This window comes from Tamandua tetradactyla, chromosome 13, assembly GCF_023851605.1.
Source record: "Tamandua tetradactyla isolate mTamTet1 chromosome 13, mTamTet1.pri, whole genome shotgun sequence".
In the NCBI taxonomy this organism is placed as follows: domain Eukaryota; kingdom Metazoa; phylum Chordata; class Mammalia; order Pilosa; family Myrmecophagidae; genus Tamandua; species Tamandua tetradactyla.
The window spans coordinates 9,022,337-9,043,245 of NC_135339.1; the positions used below are offsets into that span (position 1 = coordinate 9,022,337).

At 36.8% G+C, this 20,909-nt stretch overlaps 1 protein-coding gene across 1 annotated transcript in view; it reads right to left on the reverse strand.

The window, feature by feature from the left end:
• Positions 1–20,909, reverse strand: part of BMPR1A (bone morphogenetic protein receptor type 1A) — a 156,787-nt gene that overhangs the window by 50,908 nt on the left and 84,970 nt on the right. Inside the window, exon 2 of the mRNA XM_077124689.1 lies at positions 10,402–10,516. The gene's annotated coding sequence lies outside the window, so the exon portion shown is untranslated. The remainder of the gene's footprint in view (positions 1–10,401; positions 10,517–20,909) is intronic.

Consider the following 20,909-nt stretch of genomic DNA (forward strand, 5'->3'; position numbering starts at 1 on the left):
GGCTCCCTGCTTCTACTCTTGCCTACCTACAATATATTCTCAACATAGCAGCCAGAGCGATCCTAACAAAAAAGCATATCAGATCCCATCACTCCTTTGTTCAAAACCCTCCAATGGCTCTCTAACTCACTCAGGTTAAAAGCTAAGGTCTACAGTGGCCTACAAGACCTTATTTGCTCCAATCCAACCATGTTGGTCTCCTTGTTGCTCCTTAAACATGCCAGGCATGGTCCTGCTGGGGGACCTTTGTATTAGCAGGTTCCTCCACCTATAACATTCTTCCCCAGGACATTTGTATGACTATCTTCAGTCCAATAAATATTACCTTTGAAACTTTATTAAAATATCCCTTTCTTATTTATGGCATTCTTGTCCACCCTATTTAAAATTGTAATCCCATCATCATCTCTGGCACTCCTCTCTTCTTTCCTTTTTTTTTTCTCTTTAGCATGTATCATCTTCTCATTTGATACATATTTTACTTCTTATTTTATTTATTGTCTTTTTCTCTGCTCCAGAGTATATGTTCAATCAGGGCAGGATTAGGATGTTTTATTTACTCTGTATTTCCAGCACCCAGAACAGCACATAGTTGGTGCTAAATAAACATTTGCTGCGGGAATGAATATACTTAACAGAAGGAATTAAAATGTTATGCCAGTTCCTTTTACTTTTATGTACAAACCAGACTTTCCCAAAAGTGCTGTGCTGTGGATAAACTATATTATTTCCTTATCTCAACCCAACTGAAATGATATAAAACCCACACCACTTCCTTACTTCAACTTGTATCAAGAGTGAGGAAAATTTTTCACTGTTTTCACTGCACATACTCACGTCTGAGATATAAATTAAAAGGTCTTAAGAAAGGCCTGTGTATATATATGTATATATATCTCCCAAAATCTAAAATATAGTTTAAGGTGAACAATGACTTAGGTTATGCTCTAACAGTACCAAGTAACCATACCCAGTTAAATAACTGGAAATAATCACAGACAAAAAGAAAATACAGTCGTTTCTTTGGTACAAACAATGTCGTCTGACAGAGGACTTCAAAGCACTATCTAAACTCAACTGCAATCTTTCAATAAGTAGACACAAGCAAAGGCTCAAAGGTGATATTTATATGTAAACTGAAAGTGTCTAATTGCCTTGACTGAAACCAGAAGGTATTAAAATAAGGTTGTTAAAACTTCTTCCCTGACAAGTATGAACCATAAACTATGGGAAACTAAAACCTTAAAAACATGTATACCTAAAAAGAACAGCCTCAAGATTACAAATTTCTGCTGTTAATGTTAAGCCTAAGAACTTGGAAACCCAGGGAGAGGTTCCCCTCTGTGGATGAAACACCAACATCTATATTTTATTTTCTTTGCTCTGTGTCAGAACACCTCTTCAGGTTAAAATAAAATGGGTGGTTTATGATATTATCATTAAGATGCTCTATGGCGTGGAACGGACTTGACATTACTTCTTTTTTTTCCTCTTAGCATCTTTAAGCTCAGACTCATTTCTGATTTTTTATGATACCTAAACACTTATCTATCATCTTTTTATTTAAAGTATTGCTAAGTAACAGAGTCTGAGAGTCAGGAGACACAGGATTCGGTTTAAATTCTGCCTAACTGGTTGGATGACATTGGCCAACTCACTTCCCTTTATGGGCCTTAGTTTCCTCATCAGTAAAATAAATATCATGATACCTTCCAGCTCTTATATCATATAAGTCTATGAATTACATTTACTGAACATAGTGCTTCAAAGACTTCATTTAAGAACTGTGTTGGTTCTGGGTAAAGCAAGGGAAATGCCACTGAAGCCTCCTATGCCCTCTTTCTCAATTATAGTCCCCACCCCTCCATGTACCCATATGCTGAATGTCGCAGGCAAAATTCATGTTTTTACATGCTTTTATCATATGTACTATGTATCCCAAACAATATATAGCACTATTTTGCAAACTGTTAAACTTTCTAGAGCTGAATAAAAATTGTGCCATCCTATATACACCTACTTCTATAATTTGCTTTTTTTTCACTCAACATTGTTGGTGAGATGTATCCATCATGGATACATGTAGAGCTTGTTAATTCATTTTCATTGCTCTACAGTGCTCCACCACTGGAAAACTCTTACAGCTGTATTTATCCATTCAACTACTGATGGGCATTTTAGGTGTTTTCCAATATTTTAGAATTACAAGCAAAGCTGAAATAAATAAACTTAGATGCTTTCTGTTGTTGTTGGGCAGATAAAGCTGTAGGATAGAGTCAAAGAAGTGGGACAGTGGGTCTAAAGAGTTTTGATAGATACTTGAATGACCTTCACCGGAATTGTACCATTTCGCACTTCACACGCATAACAATGATGTAAGAAAAATTTTAAAATACTCTTTATGACACCAGCATAAACTTTAACAGAAAAATATATCACATTTTTTATAGAAAGACTTGACGTTGAACAGTTTCAGAGTTTGGTACGGATTACAATTCCACAATTTTAAGGTTTTACTTCTAGCTGCTCTAAGATACTGGAGATTAAAAGAAATATCAGTATAATGATTCAGCAGATGTTCTACAATTAATTGTTGTGCTATGTGTTGAAATTTATTGCTTTTTTTGAATATATGTCATTTTTCACAAAAAAAGAAAAAAAGGTGATGATAAAAATATATATTCCTTCTAGCCTCCAAATGTTCTGGAGCAGCTAGAAAGAAAAATCTGAGATGATGGCATGGTAGCCCATGACAAACTCTGGGATCTGTGCTGTAACTACTTGTTGAAGAGTGCTTTGAAACCTACTGCTTTTTTCTCTCTTTGCTTTGTATATATGTTAAATTATACAATAAAGAAAGCTAAAAAAAAAAAAGACGTCATAAATTTCAATTCTTCCTAAGTTAATTATAAGTTTAATGATACTCTTTATTGGATTAAGAAAGCTCCCTTCTGTTGTTAGTTTGCTAAGAGCCTTCAGGAATAGGGTTGAATTTTATCAAATTGATATGATCAAGGGTTTTTCTCCTTCAATCTGATAACTGATGTATTAATAACAATACATATTAATAGGGAAGCATCTTCCGGACCTTGTGTTGGGCAATGGTGTCAAAGACTTTACAACCAAAGCACAAATAAAAAAAGGAAAAAAGATAAACGGGACCACCTCAAAATAAGTTTTGTGTATTAAAGGACTTAATCATGAAAGTGAAAAGACAACCTATGGAATGGAAGAGAGTATCTGGAAACCACATATCCAATAAGGGTTTAATACCCAGAATTTATAGAGAAATCCTACAACTCAGTAACAAAAAGAACACAATTTTAAAATGGACAAAAGACATGAATAAACATTTTTCAAAGAAGGTAAAAACAGCCAAAGAGCACATGAAAAGATGCTCAGAATCACTGGTTATCAGAAAAGAAAATCAAAACCACAATGCCATACTACTTCATACCCTCGAGAATGGCTACTATTTAAAACAACAACAACAACACATACACACAACAGAAGGTAACAAATGTTAGAGAGGATATGGAGAAGTAGGAACACTTGTTCTTTGTAGGAATGTTAAAGAGTGCGGCCACTGTTGAAAACAGCCTGGCTTCCTCAGAATGTTAAGATTAGAATTACCACAGAACATGGCAATCCCACTTTTAGGTATATACCCCCAAAGAATTTAGAGAGCATGACAACGAGGTCAAGAGGATGTTTCTGAAGCCATGAGTTCCAGATTTCTTATGGGAGCAAGTGGACATGGTGATAAATTTTCAAAGGAGTACAAGAGGAGACCAACAGTAAAGATGCAGCTGATCTTTTTTTCCCAGCCCGAGGCTATATTATGTCGCAAAGAGGCCTTCTAAAGGCTGCCAGATCAAATAGATTCCAGTGTGACACTCCTGTGCCACACTGCTGAAGGATCCAGCCATTGGCAGTAGCCTGGAGGCACAGAAGACTCCCCTCTGAGCTTCCTGAAATGGGTAATTGTTTGTTGGTTTCTTTATAATCACTTCACAACACAAACAATCCTGCTTTCCAATGCCAATTGGTTTGCCACTGAACAACAACAGATGCCTACAGACAGAACTAAATGAGTGCTTATGGAACCCAAATCCCCCAGAACTAGGAATAAAAAAATACAACTAATTTAAAGGAAACTCAATAGTCTGAGGGAAGACTAAGCTTAAAAAAACAGGGGGCTTCTATTTAAGCAGAATTAAGAGAAGAGTGTAGGTGACTCAAAAGGCTGCCAGTTTTTATTAGGATCTAGAGAAAAAGAGGTTCTCAACAGATCAGGATTCAGTGCAAACTGTCCTGATGCACAGGCAACAAGACTCAACAGACTCAAAAGTACTGCAGGTGACTGTTGTAGACAGCGATGCCGTGTGAGTTTTCAAGTAAGCCCCAATAGGAGAGCTGTAGCACAGATTCCTAGATTTTCACAAGCAAGGACACGCCTTCTGTATTACTATTTGGAAAGTAGCTCCTGGAATCATACTGGGTTCAAGTAGAGAAAACAACTGTGCAACATTAAGGATTAGGTGACCAAACTGCCTATCATGAGCCACCTAGTCACATGGTCAGGCACAGCTGCAATCCTCAATTAACAAAGGATGAAAATCAGTGTGGATAAATGTCCCAGGCTTCCTGCCCTGTGATGAGACAATACTAAGGTATATTCAAGAGGTCTCCAAGGTGATCAAACCCCAGTTACTCACAAATGTAGCCAGTTTATTAGCCTACTGTTTATTAACTTACCCTCTTTCCTGCCTCACTTTTCCCATTCTCTCACTTGTGCTTCTTTGGATCATCTGCAAGCAAACTATCTAGTCATAAATCCTTTCCTTAGGCTTTACTTTCTTTCTTTTTTTTTTTTATTAACGGAAAGAAAAAAAAAAGAAATTAACACAACATTTAGAAATCATACCATTCTACATATGCACTCAGTAATTCTTAACATCATCACATAGATGCATGATCATCGTTTCTTAGTACATTTGCATCGGTTTAGAGGAACTAGCAACACAACAGAAAAAGAAATAAAATGTTAATATAGAGAAAAGAAATAGAAAGTAGTAATAATGGTAAAAAAAAAAAAACCTATAGCTCAGATGCAGCTTCATTCAGTGTTTTAACATGATTACTTTACAATTAGGTATTATTGTGCTGTCCATTTTTGAGTTTTTGTATCTAGTCCTGTTGCACAGTCTGTATCCCTTCAGCTTCCATTACCCATTATCTTACCCTGTTTCTAACTACTGCTGGACTCTGTTACCAATGACATATTTCAAGTTTATTCTCGAATGTCCGTTCACATAAGTGGGACCATACAGTATTTGTCCTTTAGTTTTTGGCTGGAAGGCTTTATTTTCAAGGGAACTCAAACTAAGAATTGGCAAAGTCAAGATTCAAACTGAAACATCCGGCTTCACTATCTGTAGTTTTAAACAGCCTATGATGCTTCTTTAAAGTAGTAGTATGCAGTAAAGTGTATTACAGGATACTAAATATAAATTAAAAGCCACAAACAAGTGTATATATAACACAATGAACAGCTCTTAAAACTCTAGTGTAGAGAGAAACCAGGTGTTTTTTAAAAAGCAAAATATTTGCAGCACAACCTAATTGTGTCAAACAAATATAAATACAAATATCACCACAATGTTTTATAAAGAATAATACATTCAAAGATATTTAGTAAACAAACTACAGTTGTTTCCTATGGCAAGAGGAGAGGAAAATGTGAGTGATGATCAAGAATAAAGGAGGTAAGATAAAATAAATCAAGAGGCCTTACAGTGAATAAAGATGGTACTTTTAGTGCCAGAAACTGACAGTATGGTTAACTCAACTTTCTGAAACACAGTTCAAAAAAGGGAGAAAATAAAGGGAAAAGCACTGCCAATACATAACCCGTAAAGTCAGTATTACTTATTACAAATAGGATGTTATCAAAACAACTATTTTTAAACATATACCACCTAAAATCACTATGAATATCACTGGTAGTATAACCTCCACACTTTGGGAAACACTGCTCTGACCATTCTGAGATAAGAATGGTAGAGGTGGTTTGTTTTCCATGGGCAGGCACTGGGAATCGAACCCGGGACTCTGGCATGGCAGAGTCTCTGCCTGCTGAGCCACCATGGCCCGCCCTAAAGGTGGTTTTTTAAAAATACATAAAAACAGTATAAATCACAAAGCCTGACTTTTTAAATGTGTATGTTTACCATTCTCTATGATATCTTTTACACAATTACTTCTTAATTATGAAACAATTATTGACTATTTCATTTTCTATATATGAATTAGAGTATTTCTAAATATTACAGTCTTTCTAACTCAGTCATCAACTAAGAACTGAAAAGAATTAAATGAATTAAAAGAAATCAGTTTTATATAATAAGGTATTTCTCTAATGAACCTATAACACTAACACTTATTTGTTAAGGTAGAACAAGCCAAATTCTTCTTACTGAACATATTTCTTCACAGGTGCCTAACCAATTAGCAGTAAGTTTAGTAAAACAAAATATCATCCTTCAGTAAGAGTGTCAGAACTATACCTGTAAAAATAATTTAAACATTCTTACATTTTACAAAATTTTACATAGTATTTAAAATTATAGCAAAAGAAATAAATATAAACAGAATAGAAATGATTTCCTTAAAAATCTTTCTTCTGAAAGAGGCAGTACTTTGCTATTTTCCTAATAGTTTCCTTTCAATATGCTATGGCTTATAAAGTAATATACAAACCTATTTGTGCGTAAACAAATTAAGTGACCAACAATACAGAAGAACACCCATTTTAGTGTTATTTTAAATTTAGAGAACTAGGATTTAAAAGAACTTGAAGAATCACTTATGTTTGCAATTAATGATATTAACATTATCCCTCCTATCAAGGTTCAAAGTCTGGGCTTCATCCTTTCTCATCTAGTCACAAATCAGTGTCCTTCCTCCTTCGCAATTCCATTTAATCTTTCTATTCCCACTATTCCCACTCTAATCAAATTCTGACCACCTCATGCCTAACTACTGTTTCAACCTGCCTTCTCACTACATTTCTTTAATGAGTATGCATCATTACTAGTTGTCCTAAAATACCATTTTCATGTCACACCTCTGTCCTCTTCAAGTTTTCCATCATACTTGTACAAAAAATTCATATTATTTCAATTAGCTTCTCTAGAAATATTCTTCAATTCTTTATCTACCCAAATTCTACTCATTGTTCAAAGTCCAACTCAAATAATCCCTCCCATGTTCCAGTTGTCTTTTTCAGAGTTATAAACCCTGACTATAAGTAATAAGATACTCCTTTGGCATTCAGCACTTTTACTTGGCAATCTTTGTTATCATTCCTTACTATATATATTTATATAAACGTAGACTAGACTATAAACTGGAGGGTGGGAACCATGTTCTTCATTTTCTGATCCCTTCTATGACTTGCTGTCTTAGTTTAACAGAGATAGAAAACATAAAATCCTATAGCACAAGAGTAAGTGCTTTAGGCCTTAAACAAGAAAGGAAGATATTCTTCAAATCAAAGCAATATAGGTCAGGAAGGACTTTAGGGATGAAATGGCACTTGAGATGGATTTCTGAAAAGGAGATAGGCTTTTCACAAAATAGAAATTGGAGGGAAAGCATACCAGGAGAAAAGAGTAATATGAACAGAGAGGTGAGAATATACGGGATAATTTCAAATGGCATTGGTTGAAGAGTATATTACATGTAGGGTCATGGAAGAAGAAAGGGAAACATTTGTTAAATAACCAAGGCCTAAAGGTTTTCATAATTCCAGGTAAGCTGATTCCACCTTAATCAAAAATCTCATTTTTTCTTGTTTGAAACCATAATAAAGATCCTAACATGGCTCTCTACTTCTAATATTTACCCCTTCTAAAATGTCAATCATATTATTGCCAGATTAATTTCAACAAAACACAATTATATCCAAAATACCTATGCTAACATTCTTCAATGATTGCTTATTACACAAAGAATAAAATCTAAACCCCTTAACCATGACACTCAAAGTTCTTCACAATCAAGATTTTTTCCAGCCTTGTCCCTGCCCCACCTCTCAAGCCCTCTCTCTTATCCCAAATTCAATCCATACAAAATTATTTATTCTGTCTTCTGTACATTCTACACATTTTCAAGCTTCCCTTGCTCATGCTAGGCTCTTGTGCATAAAATTCCCAATTTCCATTCAGCAAGCTTCTGTTCATCCTTCAAGACTCTGCTCAAATATCACGTCTTACGGGACACCTCCGTGACAAGTCTGTCCTCTGATAATGTTGGGAGAGCTTTCCTAGGTAATGCCAAGACATTTTTCAAATTGCACTTGAATTATCTGTTTGCGTGTTCATCTGTCAACAGACTCTGTTCTTTAAAAGCAAAGCAAGGATCCTGTTTTACTAAACCTTTTATATTCTCAGCACATAACACATATTTGGCATATGTTTATTAAATGTTTAAAGAAAGGAAGAAATGGATGGATGGAGGCAAAAGTGTCATTTGATGCTATATTGTGAAGAGGCTTTGTTTTTCCTTACCTCGTTTGGCAGGCTAACACAGTCACTGACCAGTATATGTAGAATTATCTTTTAGGAAATTTAAGCTGTCAGTAGTATGTAGAGTGAAGCAGAGTAGGGAAAAGCATAAAGTTATAAGAGTTCTGCAATATTTCAAGTGAAATAAAATAACCACCTAAACTTGGATGGTGGGGAGGGGATCAGAAAGGAGATGAAAACATTCATGACTGCTAGAAACTTGGACTTGGCCTCTATTCTAGTTTTCTAGCTGCCGAAATGCAACACAACAGAGATGGATTGGCTTTTAATAAAAGGGGATTCATTTCATTAGTTCTTCAGAGGAAAGGCAGCTAACTTTCAACGGAGATTCTTTCTCATGTGGGGAAGGCACAGGGTGATCTCGCTGGTCTTCTCTTCAGGCCTCTGGATTCCAACAACTTTCCCCGGGATGATTCCTTTCTGCATCTTCAAAGGCCTGGGCTGAGCTGCGAGTGCTGAGATGAGGTATGCCGAGCTGCTTGGGCTGTGCTACGTTGCGTTCTCTCATTTAAGCACCAGCCAATTAAATCAAACATCATTCACTGCAGCAGGCACGTCTGTTAGCCAACTGCAGATGTAATCGGCAACAGATGAGGTTCACGTACCATTGGATCATGTCCACAGCAACAGAACTAGGTGCCTTCACCTGGCCAAGTTGACAACTGAATCTAACTACCACAGCCTCTGATTGAGTGGAGGAACAAAAGATGAGGAATCAGAGATAGCACTGAGGCTTTAAACCTAGGGAGGCATGGGGGAACACTGGATATGAAGCACATGATGAAGTAAGGTATATAAAGTGAGGTCTAAGACGCTAACACATAGAACCTGCAAGCAGTTCAAAGTACGGGTCTGAGGCTTAGAGAAAATGTCACAACTAGATATAAAAGAGATCAGTTTAGAGATAATTGCCAAAATAATGAGTTTAGAAAAGATATAAAGAAAAAAAAGGGAAGAATTTCAAAGATAAAGGCCTGAGGATGGTATTATTTTTAAAATGGAGGAGAAAGAAAAGAGAATACAAAGAAGTAATAAAATTAAAGAAGTAGAGCTAGAACAGCACCAAGGTCATGAACTCAAGAGAACTTCAAGAAAAAAAAAATAGCAACTACGACAGAGGTCCCAAAGAATGAAACCCAATAAAGACAACTAAAAAGTCACACATAGGAGGAGGATGAGTGAATGGTACAAGAAAGAACAATGGACATTTCAAGATGTATAGATCACTACATAAATCTGGACGTCCACTCTTCTAGCTTTTTTTTTTTATGAAAATCCCTTGAAAATTCAAACCTTTTATCTGACAGTTTGAGTCTCTAAATGGACTTCAAATGAACTTAATTTCTCTGTACATATTGTCTTAGAATGGCTTTCTCCCTATCCCTGTTTTACTGCTGTTCCTAGTTTTTAAAACAAATGCTATCTCCAAAGATCTATTATTCTAAGATACCAAAAATTTCATTCAAAATTTTTGAAAATTTCAAAACATTCAAAATTTTAGAAAATTTCAAAACATAAACATTTTTTCTTAATATAATTTTCATTCTGAACTCTGTTCTGTAATCTTTAAAGAAAGATTTATAAGACATTCACTGCTTATTTTCTACAGTTAAAGAAACTGACATTAATAAGAAAAAATAATTTTCATTATTAAAGAGGAAAATATTAGAACTGCTTATGAACTCATAAGGAATATAATTAAAGAAACTAAAGCAGGTAAAGCTGCAATTTTACAATCAATGTATTTTGCAATTCTATTTTCAACTGTTAAGAAAATGAAAATATTCATATTTTTCTGTCTTTTTCTTACCTCAGAGACGTAGCTAGATAAAATTGTGCTTCCAATTTTCTCCAAACAGCTTTGACCTATGCTTCCACCTCATGAATTCCAAGACAGTATTAAACTGATGCATATTTTCATAAATCTGTTTAGGAAAAAAAGAACTTATTTAGGAAACAATTTTTATTTGTCAGAATAATACATACAGAAGAAAGAAGCAATACTAAAAAAAAAAACAAAGAACAACAACTAAAAATATATCATGTGTACAGCTACACATTTTCACAGTGAAGTCAACAAAAAGTTTAACAGTATTTTGGAAACCTATTACTTCAAAAGTTTCCCAATCTCTGAGCAAGGAAGTTTCCCTTTTTGATTATTTTCAACTTTACAAAGGTAAAAGTCTCCAACTCGGCTGACTGGCTACCTGAGGACCACATTAAATCTTTCATGATCCAACTAAAGAGACTGACCCTGAGAACAATTAGGAGCACTGTCTGTTTTAGGAACGTTTTAACAATCTTCTTAACGAACTAGTCACTCATCACTTCACCAGGTTCCTAACATTTTTTCAGAGTAGACTCTTAGACCATCATGCTTAAAAATGAGGGAGGGTAGGATTGGATCCTTGGTATTTGGAGTTTTTTCTGGAATCTTTTAAAAATCTCCCTTATACTAATAAAAAATAAATGCATTGTTTCAGCTTCAGGAATGGCATAAAAACTCCTCCAAAGCCATTCTTGCCACCTACTCTATTTCTCCTTCATGGTGTTTACAGAAGGAGAGAGAGGCGGCTATCACTGAATTAAACAAAGCTGAGATTCACCTATTCATAAACAAAAATCCATCATCAAAGTGTTTCGGTTTAAAAATTATGTCCCAGCCCCTGACCCTGCCCCTGCCCCCAAAATTATAGTCAAGTATTTCCAATGGGTTAAATAAAAAAATAAAATTAACATGTGAAGTACTTACTAACCACTGCATATTATAGAACTGTTAATATTACAGCACTATTTCCTTGATATTTAAAAAAATATTTTAAAGATTTAAGCTATATCTGAAGATAATAAAAAGGGGAAAAGATACAAATTCAAAATAACTTTAAAATACATCATCTTCAAAATCCAAGAATTTGAATCAAATTCAATTTGATTCCAAATTGTCAATCTTCCCTTCAATTTCTCATATGTAAAAGCACTTGACAAAACATAAAATTCAGAAAACCTTTTCTAAAGATTGAGTAAGACCCATTAAAGGGAAACCAGTTAAGATATGATTTCACTACTAAGAGGTAAACAAAAGACAATCAAAGGACAAGATATACTTCATGGTACACGGCTGCAAATAACTTTTATATACTAGAATTTATGCAAACAAAGTAGAGCTTTTCCAAACCTTTAAAATATAGTGCTATAGCACTATAAGCAGAAATCTGTAAACAGATACATGCATAGAGATAGGATTTACATAGGTAATATGTTCCAAACAACTTTAATCACTTAGTTTACAAGGTAATGTGCCAAAGGCTTTTAGCACTATGAACTTGTATTCAATAACTACAAGGGATGCTAGTAAAACTACATATCTAAATAAGTGAAGTAGTAATTTTTTCACCAATAATTTGCTTCTGAAATTTTCTCTAAAGGTCATAATCACTTGCATACAATTGTGAAAAATTCATTTTAATTTCACATTTCCTTTATTAAAAAGTCTCTTTGTTTGCCATCAAATGTGGACATCCCTCTTGGTTTTCAAAATTAATTAAACTAGTTAACAAATCTTAAAACACCAAGGTATTTTAAAGATCACACTTACACAGAACCCATCAGTGACAAATATCAATTCTCAATATTACAATAATTTTTTACTCTGACACTAGAAAGTTACACATTAGTTCTTATATCAGTAAGATGTGCTTTGTAGGAAACAGCATAAATATGCTTTTGATGAATATACTTAGTCTACGCTAAAATTTAAGATCATTTAAAAAATTTGTACCAGATGTCAAAAACCAGTGGATTTCTCATTGCTTTAGACATTCTTTTGTTTCCCCCTCTTCCTTCCATTCGCAAAATAGGCTTCCAAATGTATTTCAAAACCTTGCCCACAAGCACAACTGAAGCAGGGCTGAGCTAATCAGATTCTACCTTTCCGGAATTGGGAATTGAAATTATGATAGCAAACGGGCATTTCTGTGTGGCTGAGAATAAGAATGACTGAGGTATGAATAGTGAGGTGAATAAATGGATAGATATGTGATAAGGCAAATACTGCATAATGTTAATTGTAGTAGCTAGGTCGTGGTAACTGTAAAATACAGGGATTCACTGTACAATTCTTTCAATTTCTTCCTGTTTAAACTTTTCATTATGAGATGAGTAGAGAATAATGGGGGAAAATAGTGAGTTTCTTAGTATTCACAAAAATCAGCTATAATGAATGTACATTTTTTTCTCCCATTATTCCAAATCTCCTCCTTCCCTATCTTAATTGCTTCTCCCTTCTCAGAATACCCATAAAAAGAATTCCACATATGGTACAGATACTGCCATAATCATATAATCATTTTTAAAAATCAGAGTGCCAAACAACAAAATAATTTATATTTTGTAAGATGTTTCAGTTGGAATCTTAAACTAAAAGTTATTATCTTAAAAACCTTTGTTATTTTAACTGGAAAACTCAAACTTGATGGCTGCAGATAACAGTCTTAGCTCTAAGTAACTCAAATGAACAGCAGAGTATAGGGTAGTTACCATGTACTTCTATGTAACACTGAAAGGGAGGGTGTGTTGGTTTGAAAGATGTATGTCCCCTAGAAAAACCATGTTTTAATCTAAATCCCATTTCGTAAAGGCAGAATAATCCCTATTCAATACTGTATGTAATTAGATCATCTCCCTGGAGATGTAACCCAATCAAGAGTGGTTGTTAAACTGGATTAGGGGAGATGTGTCTCCACCCATTCGGGTGGGTCTTAATTAGCTTCTGAAGTCCTGTAAGAGAGGAAACACTTTGGAGAATGAAAGAGATTCAGAGACACCAGAGAATGCTGCAGCACCACGAAGCAGAGAGTCCATCAGCCAGTGCTTTGGAGATGAAGAAGGAAAATATCTCCCGGGGAGCTTCATGAAACAGGAAGCCAGGAGAGAAAGCTAGCAGATGATGCCGTGTTCACTACATGCCTTTCCAGATGAGAGAGAAACCCTAACCATGTTTGCCATATGCCTTTCCACTTGATAGAGAAACTCTGAACTTCACTGGCCTTCTTGAATCAAGGTATCCTTTCCTGGATACCTTAGACTGGACATTTCTATAGACTTGTTTTAATTGGGATATCTTCTCAGCCTTAGAACTGTAAATTGCAACTTATTAAATTCCCCTTTTTAAAAGCCATTCTGTTTCTGGTATATTCATTCCGGCAGCTAGCAAACTAGAACAGAGGGTGACCATGGAGATAAATCACTCTGATCAATTTATGAATAAGTTGTGTTCCAAATGTTCATCTATAAATTGAATATAAGCTTGATTTTCAAATTCAAATGCCTTTTTTCATCAAACCGAAGATATAAATAGTGGTATAAACCCATAATACAAATGAACTTTAGTATACAATTCTACCATGGTACTTTTCTATTTAAGCATATTTTCGTAAGCACAGTATAGGTTTCTCATTCAGTTTTTTTTTTTAATTTGATTTCTTTTTTTTATTAATTAACGGAAAAAAAGAAATTAACCAAACATTTAGAAATCATACCATTCTACATATGCAATCAGTAATTCTTAACATCATCACATAGATGCATGATCATCATTTCTTAGTACATTTGCATCAGTTTAGAAGAACTAGCAACACAACAGAAAAAGATATAGAATGTTAATATAGAGAAAAGAAATAAAAGTAATAATAATAGTAAAAAAAAAAAACCTATAGCTCAGATGCAGCTTCATTCAGTGTTTTAACATGATTACTTTACAATTAGGTATTATTGTGCTGTCCATTTTTGAGTTTTTGTATCTAGTCCTGTTGCACAGTCTGTATCCCTTCAGCTCCAATTACCCATTATCTTACCCTGTTTCTAACTCCTGCTGAACTCTGTTACCAATGACATATTCCAAGTTTATTCTCGAATGTCCGTTCACATCAGTGGGACCATACAGTATTTGTCCTTTAGTTTTTGGCTAGACTCGCTCAGCATAATGTTCTCTAGGTCCATCCATGTTATTACATGCTTCATAAGTTTATTCTGTCTTAAAGCTGCATAATATTCCATCGTATGTATATACCACAATTTGTTCAGCCATTCTTCTGTTGATGGACATTTTGGCTGTTTTCATCTCTTTGCAATTGTAAATAACGCTGCTATAAACATTGGTGTGCAAATGTCCGTTTGTGTCTTTGCCCTTAACTCCTTTGAGTAGATACCCAGCAATGGTATTGCTGGGTTGTATGGCAATTCTATATTCAGCTTTTTGAGGAACCGCCAAACTGCCTTTCACAGTGGTTGCACCATTTGACATTCCCACCAACAGTGGATAAGTGTGCCTCTTTCACCGCATCCTCTCCAGCACTTGTCATTTTCTGTTTTGTTGATAATGGCCATTCTGGTGGGTGTGAGATGATACCTCATTGTGGTTTTGATTTGCATTTCTCTAATGGCCAGGGACATTGAGCATCTCTTCATGTGCCTCTTGGCCATCCGTATTTCCTCTTCTGAGAGGTGTCTGTTCAAGTCTTTTTCCCATTTTGTAATTGGGTTGGCTGTCTTTTTGTTGTTGAGTTGAACAATCTCTTTATAAATTCTGGATACTAGACCTTTATCTGATATGTCATTTCCAAATATTGTCTCCCATTTTGTAGGCTGTCTTTCTACTTTCTTGATGAAGTTCTTTGATGCACAAAAGTGTTTAATTTTGAGGAGCTCCCATTTATTTATTTCCTTCTTCAGTGCTCTTGCTTTAGGTTTAAGGTCCATAAAACCGCCTCCAATTGTAAGATTCGTAAGATATCTCCCTACATTTTCCTCTAACTGTTTTATGGTCTTAGACCTAATGTTTAGATCTTTGATCCATTTTGAGTTAACTTTTGTATAGGGTGTGAGATACGGGTCTTCTTTCATACTTTTGCATATGGATATCCAGTTCTCTAGGCACCATTTATTGAAGAGACTGTTCTGTCCCAGGTGAGTTGGCTTGACTGCCCTATCAAAGATCAAATGTCCATAGATGAGAGGGTCTATATCTGAGCACTCTATTCGATTCCATTGGTCGATATATCTATCCTTATGCCAATACCATGCTGTTTTGACCACTGTGGCTTCATAATATGCCTTAAAGTCAGGCAGCGCGAGACATCCAGCTTCATTTTTTTTCCTCAAGATGTTTTTAGCAATTCGGGGCACCCTGCCCTTCCAGATAAATTTGCTTATTGGTTTTTCTATTTCTCAAAAATAAGTTGTTGGGATTTTGATTGGTATTGCATTGAATCTGTAACTCAATTTAGGTAGGATTGACATCTTAACTATATTTAGTCTTCCAATCCATGAACATGGTATACCCTTCCATCTATTTAGGTATTCTGTGATTTCTTTTAACGGTTTTTTGTAGTTTTCTTTATATGGGTTTTTTGTCTCTTTAGTTAAATTTATTCCTAGGTATTTATTCTTTTAGTTGCAATTGTAAATGGGATTCATTTCTTGATTTCCCCCTCCGCTTGTTCATTACTAGTGTATAGAAATGCTACAGATTTTTGAATGTTGATCTTGTAACCTGCTACTTTGCTGTACTCATTTATTAGCTCTAGTAGTTTTGTTGTGGATTTTTCCGGGTTTTCGACGTATAGTATCATATCGTCTGCAAACAGTGATAGTTTTACTTCTTCCTTTCCAATTTTGATGCCTTGTATTTCTTTTTCTTGTCTAATTGCTCTGGCTAGAACCTCCAACACAATGTTGAATAATAGTGGTGATAGTGGACATCCTTGTCTTGTTCCTGATCTTAGGGGGAACGTTTTCAATTTTTCCCCATTGAGGATGATATTAGCTGTGGGTTTTTCATATATTCCCTCTATCATTGTAAGGAAGTTCCCTTGTATTCCTATCTTTTGAAGTGTTTTCAACAGGAAAGGATGCTGAATCTTGTCAAATGCCTTCTCTGCATCAATTGAGATGATCATGTGATTTTTCTGCTTTGATCTGTTGATGTGGTGTACTACATTAATTGATTTTCTTATGTTGAACCATCCTTGCATACCTGGGATGAATCCTACTTGGTCATGATGTATAATTCTTTTAATGTGTTGTTGGATACGATTTGCTAGAATTTTATTGAGGATTTTTGCATCTATATTCATTAGAGAGATTGGTCTGTAGTTTTCTTTTTTTGTAATATCTTTGCCTGGTTTTGGTATGAGGGTGATGTTGGCTTCATAGAATGAATTAGGTAGTTTTCCCTCCACTTTGATTATTTTGAAGAGTTTGAGGAGAGTTGGTACTAATTCTTTCTGGAATGTTTGATAGAATTCACATGTGAAGCCATCTGGTCCTGGATTTTTCTTTTTAGGAAGCTTTTGAATGACTAATTCAATTTCTTTACTTGTGACTGGTTTGTTGAGGTCATCTATTTCTTCTTGAGTCAAAGTTGGTTGTTCATGTCTTTCCAGGAACCCGTCCATTTCATCTAAATTGTTGTATTTATTAGCTAAAGTTGTTCATAGTATCCTGCTATTACCTCCTTTATTTCTGTGAGGTCAGTAGTTATGTCTCCTCTTCCATTTCTGATCTTATTTATTTGCATCCTCTCTCTTCTTCTTTTTGTCAATCTTGCTAAGGGCCCATCAATCTTATTGATTTTCTCATAGAACCAACTTCTGGTCTTATTGATTTTCTCTATTGCTTTCATGTTTTCAATTTCATTTATTTCTGCTCTAATCTTTGTTATTTCTTTCCTTTTGCTTGCTTTGGGATTAGTTTGCTGTTCTTTCTCCAGTTCTTCCAAGTGGACAGTTAATTCCTGCATTTTTGCCTTTTCTTCTTTTCTGATATAGGCATTTAGGGCAATAAATTTCCCTCTTAGCACTGCCTTTGCTGCATCCCATAAGTTTTGATATGTTGTGTTTTCGTTTTCATTCGCTTCGAGGTATTTACTAATTTCTCTTGCAATTTCTTCTTTGACCCACTCGTTGTTTAAGAGTGTGTTGTTGAGCCTCCACGTATTTGTGAATTTTCTGGCACTCTGCCTATTATTGATTTCCAACTTCGTTCCTTTATGATCCGAGAAAGTGTTGTGTATGATTTCAATCTTTTTAAATTTGTTAAGACTTGCTTTGTGACCCAGCATATGGTCTATCTTTGAGAATGATCCATGAGCACTTGAGAAAAAGGTGTATCCTGCTGTTGTGGGATGTAATGTCCTATAAATGTCTGTTAAGTCTAGCTCATTTATAGTAATATTCAGATTCTCTATTTCTTTATTGATCCTCTGTCTAGATGTTCTGTCCATTGATGAGAGTGGGGAATTGAAGTCTCCAACTATTATGGTATATGAGTCTATTTCCCTTTTCAGTGTTTGCAGTGTATTCCTCACGTATTTTGGGGCATTCTGGTTCGGTGCGTAAATATTTATGATTGTTATGTCTTCTTGTTTAATTGTTCCTTTTATTAGTAGATAGTGTCCTTCTTTGTCTCTTTTAACTGTTTTACATTTGAAGTCTAATTTGTTGGATATTAGTATAGCCACTCCTGCTCTTTTCTGGTTGTTATTTGCATGAAATAGCTTTTCCCAACCTTTCACTTTCAACCTATGTTTATCTTTGGGCCTAAGATGTGTTTCCTGTAGACAGCATATAGAAGGATCCTGTTTTTTTAATCCATTCTGCCAGTCTATGTCTTTTGATTGGGGAATTCAGTCCATTATCATTTAGTGTTATTACTGTTTGGATAATATTTTCCTCTACCATTTTGCCTTTTGTATTATATATATCATATCTGACTTCCCTTCTTTCTACACTCTTCTCCATACCTCTCTCTTCTGTCTTTTTGTATCTGACTCTAGTGCTCCCTTTAGTATTTCTTGCAGAGCTGGTCTCCTGGTCACAAATTCTCTCAGTGACTTTTTGTCTGAGAATGTTTTAATTCCTCCCTCATTTTTGAAGGACAATTTTGCTGGATATAGAAGTCTTGGTTGGCAGTTTTTCTCTTTTAGTAATTTAAATATATCATCCCACTGTCTTCTAGCTTCCATGGTTTCTGCTGAGAAATCTACACATAGTCTTATTGGGTTTCCCTTGTATGTGATGGAGTGTTTTTCTCTTGCTCCTTTCAAGATCCTCTCTTTCTCTTTGACCTCTGACATTCTAACTAGTAAGTGTCTTGGAGAACGCCTATTTGGGTCTATTCTCTTTGGGGTGCGCTGCACTTCTTGGATCTGTAATTTTAGGTCTTTCATAAGAGTTGGGAAATTTTCAGTGATTTCCATTAGTTTTTCTCCTCCTTTTCCCTTCTCTTCTCCTTCTGGGACACCCACAACACGTATATTTGTGCAGTTCATATTGTCCTTGAGTTCCTGATACCCTGTTCAAATTTTTCCATTCTTTTCTCTATAGTTTCTGTTTCTTTTTGGAATTCAGATGTTCCATCCTCCAAATCACTGATTCTATCTTCTGTCTCTTTAAATCTATCATTGTAAGTATCCATTGTTTTTTCCATCTTTTCTACTTTATCCTTCACTTCCATAAGCTCTGTGATTTGTTTTTTCAGTTTTTCTATTTCTTCTTTTTGTTCAGCCCATGTCTTCTTCATGTCCTCCCTCAATTTATCGATTTCGTTTTTGAAGAGGTTTTCCATTTCTGTTCGCATATTCAGCATTAGTTGTCTCAGCTCCTGTATCTCATTTTAACTATTGGTTTGTTCCTTTGACTGGGCCATATTTTCAATTTTCTGAGTGTGATCCGTTATCTTCTGCTGGCATCTGGGCATTTAGTCAGATTTCCCTGGGTGTTGGACCCAACAAGTTGAAAGATTTTTCTGTGAAATCTCTGGGTTCTGTTTTTCTTATCCTGCCCAGTAGGTGGCGCTCGTGGCACACGTTTGTCTGCGGGTCCCACCAGTAAAAGGTGCTGTGGGTCCTTTAACTTTGGAAAACTCTCGCCGTGGGGGAGGTTCACCAGCCGAAGTGGCTTGGAAGAGTGCCAGCCAGCCCGGGGGTCCAAAGGCGGGGACGGTTGCCCGCCACCGCAGCCCGGGAGAGCGCCCGTCCGAATTTCCTAGTTGGCCCGGGGCGCCAAGCGTGGCGGGAGGGCACCAGCCGCTGCAGCCCGGGAGAGTGCACCGTTCCTAGCCAGACCAGGGAGTCATGTGTTTGTAAGGGATCCCCCCGGTCACCATGCACCGCGGTCTGGGGATTTCCGATCCAATTCTCTCAGTTGGTCCGGGGGGCCTCGCGTGGTGGGGGCGCCAGCCGCCGCGGCTTCAGGGGACCGCCTGCCCAATTCTGCCAGCTGGCCCGGGAAGGAGGAAGGGAGGGACTCCGACCGCTTGCCGCCCCGCCCGGGAAAGCCCGTGCCCCTTGACGATCTCACCGGAGCTGGTTCTCCCAGACAGTCAGCCGTTCCAGGATGGGGTACGCTGTCTTTTTGATCTCTGTTTTGGCTCTGGGAGCTGTTCTGCATCGTTTCTACTCCCCTAGTAGCTGTTCTGGAGGAGGAAAGGTGAGTGTGGCAAGGCTGTCGAGGACGGTGGCGGAGGAGTCGGTGAAGGCGGAAGAGGGCACGGTGGTAGTTGGAGAGCCGCTGGAGTAGGAGGAGAAAGGGAAGGATAAGATGGCAGATGGAGCGCTGCCAGAGCAGAAGGGGAAAGAGAAGGGTAAGATGGTGGTGGGAGCGCTGCCGGCGGAGAAAGAGGAAGAGGAGAGCTGAATGGCGGCGGGAGTGCCGCCGGTGGAGAAAGAGGAAGAGGAGGGCTAGATGGCGGCGGGAGCGCCGGCGGAGAAGGGGGAAGAGGAGGGCTAGATGGCGGCGGGAGCGCTGGCGGAGAAAGAGGAAGAGGAGGGTTAGATGGCGGCGGGAGCGCTGGCGGAGAAAGAGGAAGAGGAGGGCTGGATGGCAGCGGGAGCGCCGCCGGCGGATAAAGAGGAAGAGGAGGGCTGGATGGCGGCGGGAACGCTGGCAGAGCTCTCATTCAGTTTTGTATCCTAGAATCCATCAATTAATGACACAGAGTAGAAAGGAGTTCAATAAATGTTAGCTAACTGAAACACTGAATGGTAACAGCACAATGAACTGACACGTAGTTATGCAGAAAACCTCACCTCTCTGAACCACAGCAGGAACCAAAAGGCAAGGGAAAAGACATCTTCCAGAAGAGGTACCAAAAAATGATGCTTGACACCCTGTATTAGAAAGCTCTGGTCTAAGCCAATCATGGTAATTTCCATACCCCTTCCCAGTAATCAGTTTAGCAGTAAGCAACTGGTGTAATTCTGGCCAAATAGGACAAGAGAGTAAATTTGCTGGGGAGCTTCTGGGAAATGTTTTCCTGACT